General features: G+C 38.1%; 1 long non-coding RNA gene across 2 annotated transcripts in view; it reads left to right on the top strand.

The window, feature by feature from the left end:
- Window positions 1-16,140, top strand: part of LOC148124900 (uncharacterized) — a 40,630-nt gene extending 24,490 nt beyond the window's left edge. The window contains exon 5 of one of the 2 annotated variants that reach the window (XR_015744768.1): window positions 14,807-16,140. This is a non-coding gene — a long non-coding RNA (uncharacterized LOC148124900). Of the gene's footprint in view, window positions 1-7,746; window positions 8,630-14,806 lie in introns of those variants that run through there. The other variant, XR_015744769.1, reaches the window with a different exon arrangement.
- The last annotated feature ends 2,379 nt before the right edge of the window (window positions 16,141-18,519 follow it).

Genomic DNA, 18,519 nt, shown 5'->3' with positions numbered 1-18,519 from the left:
CTAGCTAAGTTTTTTATTCTGAAGTTCTGAACATTACTCAATTTGTAGAGAAAAGTAAGTAAATTTTCCTTTCTTAGTCCCTTCCATTGACATCTGTGATAAGGAATATGGGAGTTGAATTTCAATATTTCCCAGTGGAGGGAATTTTTTTTAAGCCTTTGGGGGTTATCTGCAAATATTTTTTGCTAGAAAGGCATTTTCTGGTGAGTAAGCCCTCTTAGGAATATAAGTCACCTAACAAGTATTTGGGTTAGAAATATATAAACCAGGATAAACATTTTAAAACTGTATCTTTAAGAAAATGCAAAACTGTAATTAGGTGTGGTTTCTCAAACGGCCATAAGATGGAGCCAGAAACCTGGGTTGTTTAGTCTTAGTCTCAGAAGAAGTCTCAGTGAGTCTCTGTTTTCTTCTGTTGTCGCACCTATTTGCTAGAACTGGTTGTTAACATTCTAAGCAGTTCGGAGAACTGGTTGTTAGAAGAAATTACTGGCCTAATCCTGTAAGGAAGGCAGGAAGGGAACATTCTGGTGTTGCTTACAGAAACTGCCTCTCCATTAACCCTTAGTACATTCTTGGCAGGACTGGACTTCCTGTCTCTGGAACTTATCTGGAGATTTTTTCCCCTTCTTTGCTAGTACTTTGTTTGTGTGGAGTGAACATTCAAAGCTACAATGGCACTGAAAAAGTGACATGACCATTTTTCACACTTACAACTGATGCAGCATCCCCACAGTCATGAGAGGCCAGGCGAGGAGATGCATGCCTCGATGTGAGTGATATTGAGTTGGCCACACTCAGCCAATAACATGACCACCAAGCCATGTCTGCCCAGTCACATGACCACCAAAGCACGCCCACCAACTAAGCCACACCCACAGAACCGGTTGTTAAAAAATTTGAATCCCAACCCTGCTTAAAAGAAATACCTTTTAGAATTTTATATAAAAGAAACAAAATTCTTTTTTGATTGAAATACAAACATTAGAGGGTGCGATTTTTTTTTACTTTCAAATAGAAAAGATTCTAATTGAACTCAGTACAAAAGGACAGCAAAATTTTGGAAAAAATTAAAGAAGATTTGGAAGAGGTTCAAATGGAGGTTGACTGCTCCAAAAACATAACAGATACAAAAGGAGCCTGAAAAAAATGGTTCTGTATCGGGTGCAACAGGAACGGATTTTCTAATCTACTGGCCTAATTATGAATTATAAATATTTAATATGGAATATAAACAGAGCAAGTCAGAGGTGGTATTCAGCAGGTTCTGACCAGTTCTGGAGAACCAGTAGCAGAAATTTTGAGTAGTTCAGAGATCCGGCAAATACCACCTCTGACTGGAGATTTTACACTATCCTTCCCCTGCCACGCCCACCACGCGATGCCCACAGAACTGGTAGTAAAAAAAATTTGAATCCCACCACTGGAGCAAGTGTTCCTCAAAAGGAAACCTTGGTTGGGTTAAATTTCAGGAAGGGAATGAGGGAATGAAAATTGCAAGTCTCTTGTGTTTCTTTCCATTTTTTTCACCAATTCTCTCCATAAAGGGTGTTCTTCAGTGGCTTGATCTGAGTTTTTCCTATGGCACGGGAAAGTTAGAGGTAGAAAGACCAATCTCAAACATCTCACTCTCATATGGAAAAAGACCAATGCCCTGGATGTATAACTAAACATTCGCCATTTTGCTATTGAATCGGGACATTATGAAATGTGTGCAGCTTGTGAGCTGTGTCGTTGTCCACTCTTGGTGTGTGGCTTAATGTTTTGTGTAACTTACAGTCTAATTTCTTTTTAAGGCTGCCCAAATTGAGTGCCACTGCAATATGTACATCAGCCATGTAAAGAAGGAGTGCGGCAGTGAAGGCTTTGGCAAAACTCATCTTGAAGCTGAATTTCAGATGGAAAGTTTCCTTAAGGGACTTTTTGTCCTTTTATGAGCAAGCATAAGGCAGACATCCGGTAGAACATTTTTCCATGGTGCAGATATTCTGTGTGAGTAATCTATATCCACTTTCTTGGGACTGAGGTCCTGCCAGGGACCTTTTTAGCAATGTGAGGAAGAAGAAGGTTCCCTGCCGTTTTCTTCTAAATGGCATATTCTATCTTTATTGTTTCCCTCATTCTAGTCCTTAACATCTACCCTCAGTGCCTTTACCCACAACCACATTGTGTTACAGGAAAAGCAGAAGTAAAGCACTCCCAGTAACAAAAGAACCCATAGTGAGAAACCACAGGCATTCAGAGCAGAATAGTGAACGATCAGAAACCTTGCAAGCAAATGTGCCCAGAGATAGGCTACTACAGCTCCTACTATACCAGTTTTACTAAGAGAGACTTACCCAAGCAACTTGCAACCTTCCCTGCTAGCTTCTGTATTGACTTTTTCCCCTTTCACCCCTTTTTAACCACCCCTGATAATTCTGTTGACCTATTTAGGTAAGTTAATATCTTCAGAACAATGACACAACTGAAATGATGACTCAGTCACCCATGGATTGTATAGTAATTTATAAAATGCCGTCTGTCTATCTAATATTAATGTTCACTCAGCATGCTTAACCAGATCACATAAACATTTAACACCTGCACCTATGTATATCACATGCAAAGCTTTTAATTTTAATTAGTGTGTTAGTATGTATGAACTAAGCCAAAATAATTAGCTTGGGGTTGAGTATATTGTACAAACCCACAAAACAGATTAGTTCAGGTTAATTAGATTGTGTAAGCACAAATGAAAATCACATCTCCTGACTGTCCTTTCTGTATAAAGGCTGATCTTTTATTTTTCTATTATTGAGTGGGTGCAACTCTCTAAAATACCTGAATGTTTACTTCATTGTTGTAAGTGTGAAGTTTCACAACAGATATTTATCTTTTTTTTCCTTATCAATTTCCCTTTTGATGTTTTTGCTCCTGTGTTAACACCTTAAAGCATTATCTGGTCGTGATAGATGCAGGTTCCAATTGAATAATGAATCATGAACCGGATATATGATGGTAAAACTGCAAAGACAGTTGCGGTACAGTGGTATCTCATTGTGACCTTGCTTTGCAAAGTTGCAACAGCTCAAAAAAACCCACCCTCTTTAAACTGTGCAAACTTTGAGGGTGGAGGTTCATTCTCCAAGCTAGTGTTTTGGTTTCCAAGCATTTTGTTACCAGGCTAGGTAATATCTTCAGCAGAGTTTAGGGGATGTTTGTATTTGTTTTTCTGCTTATAAAGGCTTTGAGTGGTCAGTAGGTCTTGTGATGGGTCAGATGTGGGTGTGTCAAGTGAGGGCCTTGTAATGGGTCTTGTGATGGGGAGGACATGTCAGGTGAGGGTCATTGGGAGGTGAAGTGCTGGTTGTGGGGGGGTTGGTTGAGGGTCAGTGCCGATGCTGATCAGTTCTGTGGTTGATTTGAATTCTGAGGAGTTCGTAGGCTGGTTGTAGGTCGATGTGAAAGTGTTTGGCCTCCCATCACCAGTGCAGCTTTTTATGAAATATGTAAGCCAATAAATCCATAATCAAAAACTGTTTCCACCACAAGTTTTATAGGTAGATTTGTATACAATTTGTAGTTTTATTTTGCTTTGGAGTTTATGCTACCTTTCACTGACTGTGGTTGCCAGGCACATTTAACACAATTAATGAAATTAACTGATTTTCTGGATTCACATATCCATTGAACAATAAACTAGCCAAGCATGTTGAATTCATGCAAAAAAAGATTCAAAGAGCTACAAACCCCACAAAGTTTAAACAATATAAGCTTTATCCACAGCTCATGGTTCCTTCATGAAGAGCAGGTGAAAGTCATGGTCAAAAGGGCTCCTACACAACTCCATCTTGTGTGCTAGTTACACTCATATCTTGAGAGGGAACCCTGCTCATGGTCAGTCATGCCATGGTCACCTCCTCTTAAATGGGGGCAGACCATCTGGAAACTACAGTTGGTCCAGAATCTTATAGCGCAGATAGTTATGGGCATATCCTGACACACTCATGTAACACCACTATTTTGCTGCACTAGTTCCTGTAAACTTTGGGTGTATTCCAGAGTGCTAGTTACTACTTATAAAGCTACTTTTGAGTAGGTCAGTGGCTCTCAACCTTTTCTTTACTACGGACCCTCTTTAAATACCTTTTGTGCCAAGTTGTTCTACGTCATTTAGACACCCTCTGGTTCAGTTCTGCTGTCTGAGACTTCCTGTGGGGATCTGCACCCAAGTCCTATCCTTATGGCAGCACCAACTATCATCCAGGTTGCAGATTTTGCTGTGTCTCTTCCTCTAACTTACATATTGATTGCTCTAACTCAAATAAGTAGCTTCTTTTATTTATAAGTGCTGTGCTACTATAGTAATACTTTTAGTGCCAAAGGTTGTATGCCTTTTAGTATTAGATTTAATGGCTTATTTTAATGTTAATGTCATAGCATTTAGTAGGGATGTCCTCAAAGTATGGTAAGAAAACAATCCAGATGGCTGTCTTGACAGGGAGGTCAAAGCTCTGTCTGTTTTAGTGCAAATCACATAAAAAGGAGATTGTCATATCATTGTGGATGTCATCTTGCCTTTTTTGACTACGGACACTCCTGTGGTAACATTTAGCTAACAGTTGTTCTCAAAAAACCCCAAAACCCTTAATCAGGATTAATTAGTACCTGGATGATTAACCCCCAGGAAATGACAGCCTATATAGGCTAGACCTGAACCTGAAGAAATGTAGTGAAGGAAGGCAATGGTTAACCACTTCCATAATCTTGTCAAGGAAACTACTGTATATGGACATTTCTACATAGTCACCAGGAAAAAAGGTTCAACCAAACAAACCTTCCTTTTTTATTTAGAAAGAAGGCATCTGAGCTACACGAAGAATAAACTTTTTAATGCTTACTATATCTGCCTACTTTTACGCAGTAAATAGCTTTTTAAAATTATTTTTGTCTTGAATAAATGTAAATGTTTATATTGATTGCATTACTACCATATGGTTGCCATGGTAGCCACATGGCTGGCTCCTTGTGGCAACCAGAAATCAAACTGAAAATTCAGGTTTTCTTAGGTTTGTTTTTTGTTACAGCTAACTAGTACTGGACTGCAAAATAAAATCTTGTGTGGCTCTCAGGCTTGGCAGACAAAGGATAAAATTTCAGAAAGGTTTAATTGAAGACACTGAAAAATTGTAATTTGGTAGAACAATAACCAACTTAGTCTAATATTCAATTCTAGCTATAGGGTCTTCCAATTAAACTTTCCTTAGATGATTAAATATTTGAAGTTCCATATTTCAGCACATTCTATTTATATAATATTCACATATATTTTCCATAGTGTGTTTTTTAAGGAGAAAAAGGCAGAAAGTGTGGAGTGTTATTTTATTAACAATTCTAAGAGCTGTCTACAATTGCAGACCAGAATTTTCAGGACATCTGATTGGCTTGCCCTGGATTTCAACTCCCCAAGTAGATGAAACTGTGACCTGAACAAGCTTAGTTGACTTTTTGTTGTCTGGTAATCTGTGACCCATAGATTATAAACCTTTTTCTTGCAATGGTGAACCTCTGGAGATCATCCTGCTGAATTTCAGTGAAAATTGTGACAGGCAAAAATTCAATTTCCTGCTGCTTTTCACAAAAAAAAGGGAGGGTACAGCAGGGCGAGGGAAAATGTCAAAGCTTTTGAGTAGCCTCAATACCCTAAAACAAAAAGAGAAACTAAAAATTGTAAATCCCAACTCTGCTTTGACTTCTGATTTCATTGTCTCACAATTCAGAGGGCTACTTAAAAAAGACTGACCTAGAGCCTTTGAGAATGTCCTTCCCTTATCTTTATCGGGAGAGAAATCACTTTATTTATTTATTTTTATAAATAACTCAAGGTTGCAAACATACATACTCCTTCCATACATTACAAGCATACATACATACTAACGAACATACTCCTTCCTCCTCTTATTTTCTCCACAACAACCTTGTGAGGTCAGTTGGGCTGAGAGAGAGGTATTGGCCTAAAGTCACTTAGGCGGCTTCCATGCCTAAGGCAGGACTAGAACTTACCATTTCTTAGGTTCTAGATGGGTGCCTTAACCACAAGGTGAGCATCCTGCAAATCAGTCGAATGGTGACAAGCATTTAGCACTTGTAGGTGAACTCTTTTTTAGATTTGGGATATGTTAAGGCATATGGCTGCATTTACACAATGCCACTTGATAACTGAATTGACCTATATTCTGGTTATGAACATATTGTAAGAATGCAACTACTGGGTGTTTACCTCACTTGAAGTCTTCTATGAACAAAATACAAGCAATGTTTTCCCAATTGTTAGCATATTGGCCTAGTGAAACAGTATAGCATGATATGAATGTATACATAAGATCAGTGTAGTACCTAAGGGAGGACAACTTTCCTTCCATCTTCTCCACATCCATCATGTAGTCATGTGAATGTAAACTATTAACTAGCCAAATGGGGAAATGATATCTGAATCAGTGATATCCCGTATTATAAGTTTGGGACTAAAATAGTAACCAAGTGCTACACTCAGTAGATTCTATGAAAACATACCTCTGTTTTTGCTGAATCAATATATCCAGAGCAGGCCATATCCTCAGTGATTGGAGTGGACAGCTGCCTGACAGCTCCTCAATCACTTTTTGGGAATCATTATAGATACTGACCAGTGCACTGGTCACTGAGGAACCCCAGGAGGTGGGGTAATGTTAGACCCTGACCTCCAATATTGATTTTTGCCCTTAGGCAAAGGTCATTGATATGCAAATAAAGAGCAGCAGAGGAGACAGCGGCCTGCAAAAGGCACACCGATGATGAGGGCCCCAGAGTTCAAAGTTTCTGTGGAGCTGAATAAAAGTTTATTTGTTTATGTTAGGTTTTCTTTAAACCCTCCTTTATTATTTTTATAAATAACTCAAAGTTGTGCAACAAATGATGATAGCAGTGGATGGTGGATCTTCAGTCTACCATGGATGGCCAGCTGTGCTTTGTCAGAGCCCTTTTGTTTTCCAGGCAGGAATCCTCAAATGTGTTTCACCGCACACTGAAACATTAGGAGGAATCAAGAGCCATAATGAAGCAAAGGCTTTACTCCCATGAAACACATTACTTAAGTGTAGTATTACATGCAAACAACTTTTTAAAAGGGCTTATTCAAAAAGATAACATTTAAAATCCAGCAAATCATCCAAATCAAAACCAACATGTATTGTATCTCTGCATAGTGCAAAAATGAATCTATTAGGTTCCACATCAAAGATTCCCAAGAGCACATTAAAATGTTATTAAATAAAACGAACAATAGCTCAATAACAGTTATTGGGGGATACACATACAACTGTGATTATAATGTGTTACTGATCTTGGCTGGGTTTTATGAATTTGTAACCCATCTTTGATTTGTACAAGCAGTTAATCAGATTTCTGTCTTTTATGACAGTTCTGCTTATGTGTGTATGTGTGTATTTATATTTATTTATTTATTTAATGCATGCGTGCTTTTGACTTGGTATTGTTTCCTGGTGATTATCTGGAGAAGACCCTAAACTTTTCTTGGCAAGATTTTCAGAAGTGGTTTTGCCATATAGTAGGACAATGTGTTCAATGAGCCATCAAGAAAGCAATGAAGCATGAAGCTGTCATATCTCAGAAAAACATTGAATCCAACATATTTGTGATACTGTAAGGGAAGGATGAAGAAAATGTATTTATTTTCATTTTCTCCACATTATTTTGAACAGGAAGAGTGCTCATCTCTGTTTTATGAAGCTTTATCTTGAGAGAACCTTCCTACACCATAAAGTAATGATGAATCCAACCAAGACAAAGTGCATTACTGATGTTAAACTGCCGGTGGTACTTAATGCCAGGGATAGTCCAACATAGCACAAAATGATCTCCTTCATGGTTATATTTTGAAGCATTGTTGGATATAGAATGCACACCTCCATTCCTCGTGTTGCAGCACATACCTGGGGGAAATGGGAGGACTGGGGTAGAAGATTTACAGGCTGTCAACAAAAGGGCAAAAGGTCACCAAGGGTCAGAAAGTCCATTTTAGAAAGATCACCATCCACTTCTTTCTAATGAAGCCATGATTTGAGCAAGTGACCACCAACCATCATTAAAGGAACAGGAAAAACTATATTTCTTTAACATTGCCTGGATAGGACTGAGAAATGCACAGTGATGATCTCTGCCAAACACTCCTGGGCTGCTGCTGGCACATTACAAAAGCAAATTGCATAGGAACTTTATTCCTAACTTTATTGTTGGTTAATATCCCAGCTTTCTTTGTGAAACTAAGTATGGCTTCCAGTTTATTTAGTTAATATATTCCAGAGGCTGGCCAACATCAAACAACTCTTGATGGCTTATATTTTAAAAGTAGGAACAATTTAAAGAGCAAGATCATATTCTTATTAATGTATATATGAAGTTTGGTGTTTGTTTGTTTTTAATCCCTATATGAACAACATTGCATGTTCTTATAATAAATTGTATTTGCCACTTTGGAAATTCTTTCTAACTCTCTTTTTATTTTACTACCTCAAACATTTGATTCAATGGCTTTTCATTTGGAGTCGGCATGCACAGAATAACTTTCTAAATTACTTGACTATTGTAGGAAGAGAGACCTGTTCGTTTATTGTAGCCAAATCAGAAAGAGTCTGATTATAGAAATACTTTATTAAAAGAGTCTGAAATACTTTATTAAAAGACATAAGAAGGCCAATGTGATCTTAGTGGTTAAGGCACCATGCTAGATACCAGGACACAGTGAGTTCTAGCCCTATCTTAGACATGAAAGCCGGCTGAGTGACCTTGGCACAGTCACTCTGTCTCAGCCCAATTCACCTCACGGAGTTGTTATTGTGGGGAAAATAGGAAAAAAAGAAAGTATTGGATATGTTTGCCACCTTAATTATCTGTAAAAATAATAAAGGCAGGGTATAAATAAATAAGCTATAAGTACAACTCATGGAAGCTTATGCTTTTTAATAAAACTTGTTACTTTGAAAAAAATATTACTAGGCTGATTTTTTTATTTATTAGAAAAGTAGCCGACAGTAGCTTCTCTGAAATAAAAAGAGGCTTGCTTCCAGGTGAATAGAAGGATTGAAACCCCAAAGTCAATGTTATGTTTATAGTTTAAATGTTTCTTTATTGCTTTCTCAGAGGAATGAATAAAATACAAAATTAGTAACCTGGTACTTCCTTTCCTATTGGTAGTTTTTTGACCTTAAAAAATAACTTATAAATCAAATAATACTGTAATAGGTTTAAAATATAATATGACACAAAAGGGGGAAGAAAACAAACTTAGATTCCATTACCGTTTTTAAAAAAAAATATTAATTGGAATAATGAAAGTATGTGAAGAAGCACAGGACACATAGATTCTCATTCCAATAGAGAATTGAGGGATGTGTAAGCCATGTTCACACAGCACACTAAGCCATGGTTTATGTAATAATGATTTAAACAGAGGTTTGATTAATATAGCATGCAAAACCATAAACTATGATTTGATTACAAATCATAAATGTTGGGTTCACACAATGGAGTCAAGGATGAATAAACTACATTATTCCTTCTTAATGTAATGTGTAAAACATAACCAGTTATGAAGCAACCATCCTTAAAGCTGGTGGGACTCTCCTGTCAATAAATTTGCCTAGAAAACTAGACTTTCGGATAATTCTTTTTATGATCAGTAGGGGGTGCAAAACGATTTCACTTTGGAAGAATCTTGCACTTAAATGCTGGGAAATATTGTATTAAATCTGCAAGAATTTTGAGAGCTTCGAAGTACAGAAATCAATTTTTAAAAAAGGGGGGCGAAGTCTTTAGAGATAGATAGATAGATAGTAAAAAAAGTTTGTTTTTTAAAATAGTAATGTTACTGCCTTTCAACAGAGATTCGAAACATAGGCTTCCAAGGTGTTTTGGTGAAATAACAGCTTATTTTCCGGAGTTACCATCCATTTTTCATCTATTGTATGACACAAATGAAGACCAGTCACCAAAACAGGTGAAGTGACCACAGGAATCTCATTTTGCTATTGCTTAGAATCTCTTGCTTTAAGTGGGAACAGTCAACTTCTTGAGGTCAGACACACTAGCCTTTTAATTTGAGGGGTTGTCTAAGGGCAATTTGGAGCAGGATAGCATTGCAATGACCTCACTGCAGTGGTTTGACATATTTGTCCCACTTTTTTTTTTTTGAGCCAGAAAAAATCTGGGCAACTTGGAGCTACCAGATCTACCACAAATACAGACAACCACTAGATGTCATCAAAACTTTTGAAGCTCAGATCTAATAGCTCTACAGCAGCACAACTTGTTGGCCATGGATGCAGCCATAATGTATGGCATTTCATGGCTACAGTTGTATAGTATAACTCACTTACACTGAAATTGCTGAATTAACCCATTTTATAGTTTTTTTCAATACACAGAAGTGTAAACTAACCAAAATGATTATACAAGTGCAAAGGTTAAAACAAAGATTCCTATCTATTTTTAAAACTATCACGCCCATCTGCCTCCAAAATGACTAGGCAGGCTTACAACCTTGAGAAAAATGAGTCTGGATTCAATATAATATAAAACAGATAAATGTAAAAGGTTAAATACAAATAAAATAAATGTTCACTATCACTTATTTATTAAAATATAACAAGGTGAAAACTAATAAGCTTAGCAGCTTACTCCTACTTAAGCATGTTCTTAAGTCTACTTCTTTCTTGTCTTTCCTCCATTCCCTTACGAAGTCACAGCTGCAAATGAAGTTGTTGTCTTGCATTAAAATGTTACAATTTAAGGTGAAGTAATATTAATAATAATTTTCTTCACAATAATTTTCTTCATCACATTAATGTTACAGTTTTTAAATTGGAGTTTTTGGCCATATCTTGTAGTAAACCTAGGAAATATTTCCAGAGTCACTTGTTGAGATGGGCAGCTATAGAAAAAAAAAACATAATTTAAACAATACAGTCAAAAGACGAACAGAGGTAGATGCAAGCATTTCATATTGACTCATCAGTATCTACATTACAATAACACAGTTGAACTCAGCCTCAAATATAAGATTTAGCAAGGGCATTAATTAAGCCTATAACGTATGCAGGAAAGCAATCAATGGCAAGCCTTACGCCTACAGGAGGCGTAGATTAACATAAAGCCGTTTCTGCACACCCAAGGAGGGCTTCAAACTGGCTTCAAATCATGGCCATAAAGTGCCTTCTTCAGCCATTGTGAGACACTTACTATCTACGGGTCACCAGGTGGATCAAAACTCTGCCTTTAAAGTTCTACTATGCCATTTAAACTCTCATTTCCTGCGGTTTGCTGAGGCAGCTGCCATTAACCATTTGAAGCTCCCCTTGTACGTGCAGAAACAGCTTTATGTCAATCTACGCCTCCCATAGATTGCCATTGGTTGCTTTCCTGCATATGTTACAGGCTTAATTTATTAATGCTCTTGCTACATCTTATATTTGAGGCCGATTTTAACCATGTTATTGTAATGTCGGTACTGATGAGTCAATACGAAATGCTTGCATCTACCTCTGTTCATCGTTTGCCTGTATTGTTTAAGAATAAAATAAATAATCAGTTTATTGGATTGCTTACATGGTGTCTTATATTGTGGGTTATTAGCGCTTCTGTCCAATCCAACAGAAGTGCCTGTGATAGCATCTTGTCAACACCTTTTTCCTCTCTGCTCAGTTCTTCTTTAATGAGACAGTCAGCATAAATCCTTGGGTCAATCTAGTTGGAGTTGAGAGCTGGTACCTAATCACTGAGTTTGCTCAGGGAATTGAATCATATAACCAGATCTCATTTTCCACTGTCTGAGGGGCTAATTTCTACTGAGCAAAGTGTGTTGTTGAAAAACAGCCAATGCACTTTATGTATTGTACAATCCCAGGCAATTAAGATTTACTCAAAGAACTATGTTTGAGCACACCATGATGATGGTAATTAATCTTTTACACCTCTCAGAAACCATTCTGGCTGAAATGCATGATATAAATGCTTTAAACCAAAAGCAAGCAACATTCCTTGTAGGCAGCTTTATAGCCCTTTTAAATGCAATCACTAAGCCTTTTGGAGAATTAATGCCCAGTTATTGTTTAAAAAAGCAACTCAAAAATTCCACTGTGGTAGTTTTAGAGGTATGATTATTTATATGACTTTGGGTGGTTAGGGAATGTAGAAAACTACACAGATTAATTTGGAGAAGGAATGTAACAGTTATCAGGAGAGGAGAACATTAGAAGCTTAAACTTACCACCTTCACTTTCTTTGCTATCAGAAGGAAAAAGAGAAAATGTCAGGCTTTTAAGGTTCTGTAGATTCTTTCTTATAGTGTCCGTTTCTTCGCCTGGCCTATTGTGAAGGCTGAAGGAGAATGAGGCTGAAAGTAAAGGGTCTGGAATGTTTTAGGGACACAGATTGTCCACTCCGAACAGACACAGGCAGATGCTGTGAATACCCAAATGTGCTTTCTATTCTTTCCAAACCAATATGAAGTGGAAAAAAATCTAAAACTTTAAAAAGATTTGTTACAAGCTGAGTTTAGTAGCTCTGTTTGCACAAAATTCTACGCATGGCCAGAGTTCTGTATGAAGAAATATTAGTGCTTATTTATTTATTTAATTTGTATGCCTTCCATATCATCATTGAACTACTCTAATAATCTTCACTTCACTATTAATGCTTTAATGATGAGGAGCACCTCTTATGGTTTTTTTTTAAAATAAACTTTATTGAATTTTATTACATTAAAACATAAAAAATATATAATAACAGATGTTTGTGGTGCTTATCGTGTAACAATCATTTGTGCGATATTTACAAATATTAATTTGTGCATAATTATATTTATTTTATCTTTATTCCATATTTAATAATTACTTATCCTTAGTCTGTCTCCGATCTATCCAGTTATACCGTTGTTCCCATACCTTATAAAATATTGAAGATTCCTTATCTTTTAAACTCAGCATTAATTTATCCATTTCAGCACAATTCATAACTTTTTGTATAACCAGTTCCTCTACAGGTATATATGGCTGTTTCCAACACTGGGCAAAGGCAATCCTGGCAGCAGTCAGCATGTATAATAATTAGTATTTTGTACTCTTTACATTTTTTGGGAAGATCCCCAATAGGAAGAGTTCTGGTTCTAGGTCTAGTTGTTCATTGGTGATTTCCTGTAGCCAATTTTGAATTTTGAGCCAGTATTTTCGAGTCTCTGGGCAAGACCACCACATATGATAATATGTTCCCTCTTTTTTTTTTTACATTTCCAACATATGGAACTCATTTTAGGGTACATTTTTGCTAATCTTGAAGCGGGTAAGTGCTACCTAGAGAAGACTTTGGAGGGCAAAAAATGGTCCTGTTTCATCACTTCCGGTATTTCTGGAAATACCGGAAGTGATGAATCAGGCCTGTTTTTCGGGCTGCAGAGGCTTTTCTCGAGCCTGTGGGAGGCCGAAAAAGGCCTCCAATGGGCCAAAAATCAGCTGGGAGGTGCGCACATGCACAGTGAGGTAAGTTTGCCTGGGGCTTGTGTGCCCGCACAAATGGCTGTGCATGCCACGTGTGGCACACGGGCCATAGGTTCACCATCAGGGACCTATAGCAATGTCATTGGTTTTTCCTTTTATATTGACCCATATGCATTCTAGGACAGTGGTTGCCAACTGGTGGACCAGGGACTATTGGTGGTCCGTGAGAAAATTTTGGTGGTCCATGGAGAAATGTCCTCCCGAAAGCAATTAATCCAGGCTGCACAGGAACACAAGGCTGCACTGGCCACCCACTGGCCCTTCAGCCGAGTGCAAACCTTACCTTGAGTAGAGCCATGCGAGCTGGAACTGGAAGGTAAGATCAATGGCAGGGGAGGGAAATCCGCCCCGGGGTGGCTTGCTGACATTGGTGGGAAAGTCAGTCCCATATTCCAGAGCTGCAGTAGTCACAAGACTGGACCTTTGGTCATCCTGGAGCAGCTCCTCCAGTCCATGGCAGGCCGGTGCACCCGGGTGGTGGAGTAGCTACTCTGGGATGACCAAAGGGCCAGTCCTGTGACTACTGCAGTTCTGGAATATGGGACCAATTTTCCCACCAATGTCAGCAAGCCACCGTCAGTCAAAATTCATATTAGTGGTCAGCGGGATTTAAAAGTATGAATTTGGTGGTCCCTGAGGTCCAAAAGGTTGGTGACCCCTGTTCTGGGAGGTTTTCATCAATTTCCTCAACCAGCCATGCTTCCTGGGGAATTCTGGGTGTTGAAGTCAAGTCTTAAAATTTGCAAGGTTGGGCACCCCTGATCTAGACCTTTGATCTTGAGCTCTCCCTTTTCCTTGAAAATGATATCATATAGTGTCTATAAATGCCATATTTTACTCATGCTTTATATTAATCAACTGAAGCTTAAAAACAAAAGCAATGCATTTCATATAGAATTTCCTAGTATATTATGTTTTTGCACAGAAATCAAGGATTCTGGGTGGATTAAGTTCTTGTTTTTTATTGAACCTTTGCAAGATGTATCATGTGTACATTTCCCATACGTTTCATTGCATCACAAGCAAAAAGAACATGCTCAGTTTATTTCAGAAAGCTGACATTGTGCCCAAGATTATTCCTTTCCATTTTCCAGAGCTAAATAATTTTACTAGTGTGGATTCAGGAATATTGAAAACAAAACTCATGACTAAAGAAAAAAGAGAGTCTTAACGGATTTTGCTGTGATTTCATTTTATTGTTCTAATTCTCCTCTCAGAGCTTGGACAGTGTGTAACCATGGTATATTTCAGCACCCTGGAGAGCACAAGAGCATCATCGAGCGAGTGGATCAGCACCTTGGACAGAGCGTGAGATTTCAAGTGACTCCTTCATCTATTTTTTTTTCCATTCTTACTCAAAATGTAACACTGTTCTTTTCTCACATAGACACTCACGTAAGCGGAGCTACAGGAAAATATAGAAAATATGGAAACTGTGGTTCTCTCTACATTGTTCACTGACCATATTAAATGAAATAGGATTTATTGTTGAGTATTGCATTACATTGTGAATCCCATTTAACACTGATTTTTCTTAACTGCTAGCATTTGTATTTTGTGAATTGCTTTTCAAAGGGGATGGCTTTCCCTTTAAATTCCCACAGCATCTTTTTTATTTTCAGAGTGAGCCCCAGTAAGAAAAAGTGAAGATTAAATAAACCCAAGCAAATAATAAAATGTGAATCCATAAACTTCCATATTGGGCAATGGCCCTCTTGGGTCCTTAACCATTAATTATTGGCAGAGATTAGTAGCTTAGTCTAGCTTTTATCCAGCTCTCCAGCATCTCTACTAAGCAACGCTTCCCAAAGACTGGAGTCTATATGATGATTTTTGAAACTGATCTGAATCTGTGAGTTTTAATGAGAACAGAATTAGGATGGTGCTAGAGGCCAGGACATTTTAATTGTAATTATAATCTTCCTTATGTGCAATGCTAATAGAAAAAAAACATTTTTTCTTTAATAATGTCACCAGGCAGGCCAATTCCATTTACATCCTTTGGGATGTAAATTCCACTGAGCCCAGTCAACATTTAGTGTATAGCCTACACAGACATTTAAACAGTTACAAGAAAGTCTAAGATGAGATTCTTTGTTAATAAGATAGCAAACTGAGTATGTGATTATAATAAAAGTTCATAAGTTTCTGTGTCCATATATATTATGTGAGAGGGAAGTCTCTCATAAGCTTCATTAAATGCAGTAGCTATGTTAATGTTTTGTTTTCATGTAATCAATTTTCTTCCTATCCATCTTGCAAATTTCTGCAATTCTAATTGCAAGTATGTGTGTCTTTTTTAAAAAAAAGTGCTCTTCAAATTATTTAATATGAAAGTTATTCATATCAAGTTTCTGATAACATTAAATTCAGAAAAAAATCTGAATGGAAATGTGTGTAAGTGTGAGCAAGAGAAAGCAAAGAAAGGTTTTTATTTAATAAATACAAATGAAGTAAGAGCAGCATATATTTTAGCAGGCTTCCAAACAGTTACTGATAAAGTAATCAGCTCTAAAAATTATGCCCTCATGTCATTTTCAGAAACAAAAAAGCAAGATTAAAGAATGTATCTGAAATAGATGCAACTATTATTTTGCTGAACAACACACATGTATGAAAACTTTACACACACACACACACACACACACACACACCTCTTAATCAATTTGCTTTTCCAAAAGCTCTGTTCTTTGAATCCCATGACGTATATAAACTACATATTTGTACGATTTGTAAATCAACTGTGATTGGAATAGATGTTGAGTATTTTTACCCTCAGCGCCTCTCCTTCAACTATCTTATGCAAATACCTAGATTTTGGGCATCCTTACGAACATTGTAAGTTTTAAAAGTTTAGAGTCAATGCCCCTTCATTTCTTTGGCAAACACCAGTCTCTTTGTATGATGCTTTGTTTAAGCATCCAACATGCAAAGGGACTTATGCATATTGCTAAATTATTTTTACCTCCAGTTCAGCTACCAGCATTTGAGTAAAAGTTAAAGCGAAAAGATGGGAGGGTGAATGGGAAAGTTTCTCAAGATGAAGTTGCTGTCCCTTTAAAGAGTTCAGCCTTGCTTCAGGGAAATAGCTGGCTGTTATTGTCCAGTTTGAACTGAGCACCGGAAATGGAGAGGCTATTTGCCCTCCCGGGTTCGTACTGGTCACTCCGGCTATTGTCCTTGGCCAGCCGTGAAATCTCCCCCAATCCCCCCAAAAGGAGGGGGAGGGGTTGAGGGATGGGAGGCAAACTGGGAAGCTCCCCTTCCTTCTCCTCCTGCCCCCAGACCACAAGATGCCTCACAAAAATCAGGCATGACCTCTCCCCGCCCCATCTGCAACCCTTCCACTGGCAGAGTGGGGGGGGGGCGGCGGCGAGGAAGATGATGGAGGGAAAAGGAACGTTAGACCTTTGGCTCTTTTCCCCTCCAGGATCATCAAATGGGCTATTTCCGCTCAAAATATAACTCCAAATGTACATCGGTTTGCAAGGGGAAAAGGACAGGAGAGCACAGGGAGCGCAAATTGCTCCAGAGTTCTGGTGGACTAAAGACAGAATCCCTTTCCTTAATTTAGGGCGAGGGGAGGCAAGAAACCAAATCGTTTCAAATAAGAGCTACGTTAGGAGGAGAGACGTGAGTTTCCGCCCCCCACCCCTCGATTCCCCAAGAATGTGCCCGCGCGTCCCTCCCGTCCCTCGTGCACGCGTTTCGGGGTATTTTCCTCTTCCCTTCTTTTCATCGATCATCGCCTTTTAGTGCTCTGATCGCCTCTCATTTTATCCGATTGTCTTTTAAAGCAGCCACCAGGCCCCGCCCACTCCAATCCATCAACCCTGGAGCTGCGGCGAGATAATATAGACATCAGGATACATCCACCAGCGCCCCTGCCTGCAAAGGAGTCTCAGCCCAGGAGTGTGCTCCAATCGCTTTGGCCACCACCTCTCCCCTCCCGCCCCAGGATTTGATTAAAACCGGATTGTGCCCTGCAAAGCCAAGATGAACGTAAACAAACTTGGTTAGCCCCGCCAAGGATTTTATTGGGGGGGAAGCAAATACTGGGTCTTCTTTGGATAACTTTTCAAGCTCACTGACCGATGTGCATACCAGCGAAAACCCTTTGCATACTATTTTATAATTCCAGTTGATTTTTAAAATAAAGATCAGCCTCTTCCTTGTAAAACAGCAGTATTTGCGATTCCACCGCTACAGAGCGCGTATTAACATGTAATACTTTAACGATTTCAAAGTTTTCATTTAAGACCTTAGACCTTTCATTAGCTCGATGTAAATTATTTAAAAACGTTCTCCCGTAGAGAGTAAAGGCTTCGAACAAAATAATGGATTGGTTTCCCAATTACCGCCTTAAATCTCATAATATCCGACTTTCTCAGTTTTTGCTGTAGAGATTTTACGAAGTATATTCAAAGTAAAAATATGTCTTGCTTACACATTTACACCTCGTCTTTATTACATCAAGTAGAAAGAATTCATCTAATTTTTTTAAATGAACGTTCTATTTACAAAGAAAATTAAAAAAAATGGGGAGTTTTCCCCCCCTTAAATAACCAAGTAGAACTTTCAAGTTTTCAACCACAGCCCGAATTTACTTGGGATTCCTCTTTCTCTTTGAATTATCTATCAATCATACATATTCACATATAAAATATAAAATACATTCATACTCCCATATTACTCTGCCTGTCTTCCCTCTGCCCTAGTTTGAGGAATACACCGGGATAAATCGGGGATCATTCTAACTTACCTATTAAAGAAAACACAGGGAATTTTATTTTATTTTTTAAAAATCACCCTCAATCTTATTTTTCTCCCGAAATACTGGAGGGTGACATAATGGGAAAATTGGGGGAACCAGCCTGGCCTTCATCCTTCTCTTCCTCCTCCTTCCATTCCCCAAACCAACCAGAGGAGA

This window comes from Pseudonaja textilis, chromosome 10 (genome assembly GCF_049901715.1).
Source record: "Pseudonaja textilis isolate UNSWEBS1 chromosome 10, rPseTex1.2, whole genome shotgun sequence".
NCBI classification, from domain to species: Eukaryota; Metazoa; Chordata; class Lepidosauria; order Squamata; family Elapidae; genus Pseudonaja; species Pseudonaja textilis.
Note: the sequence above shows the minus strand (reverse complement) of the source record. Positions and strands in the feature narration are given on the sequence as shown.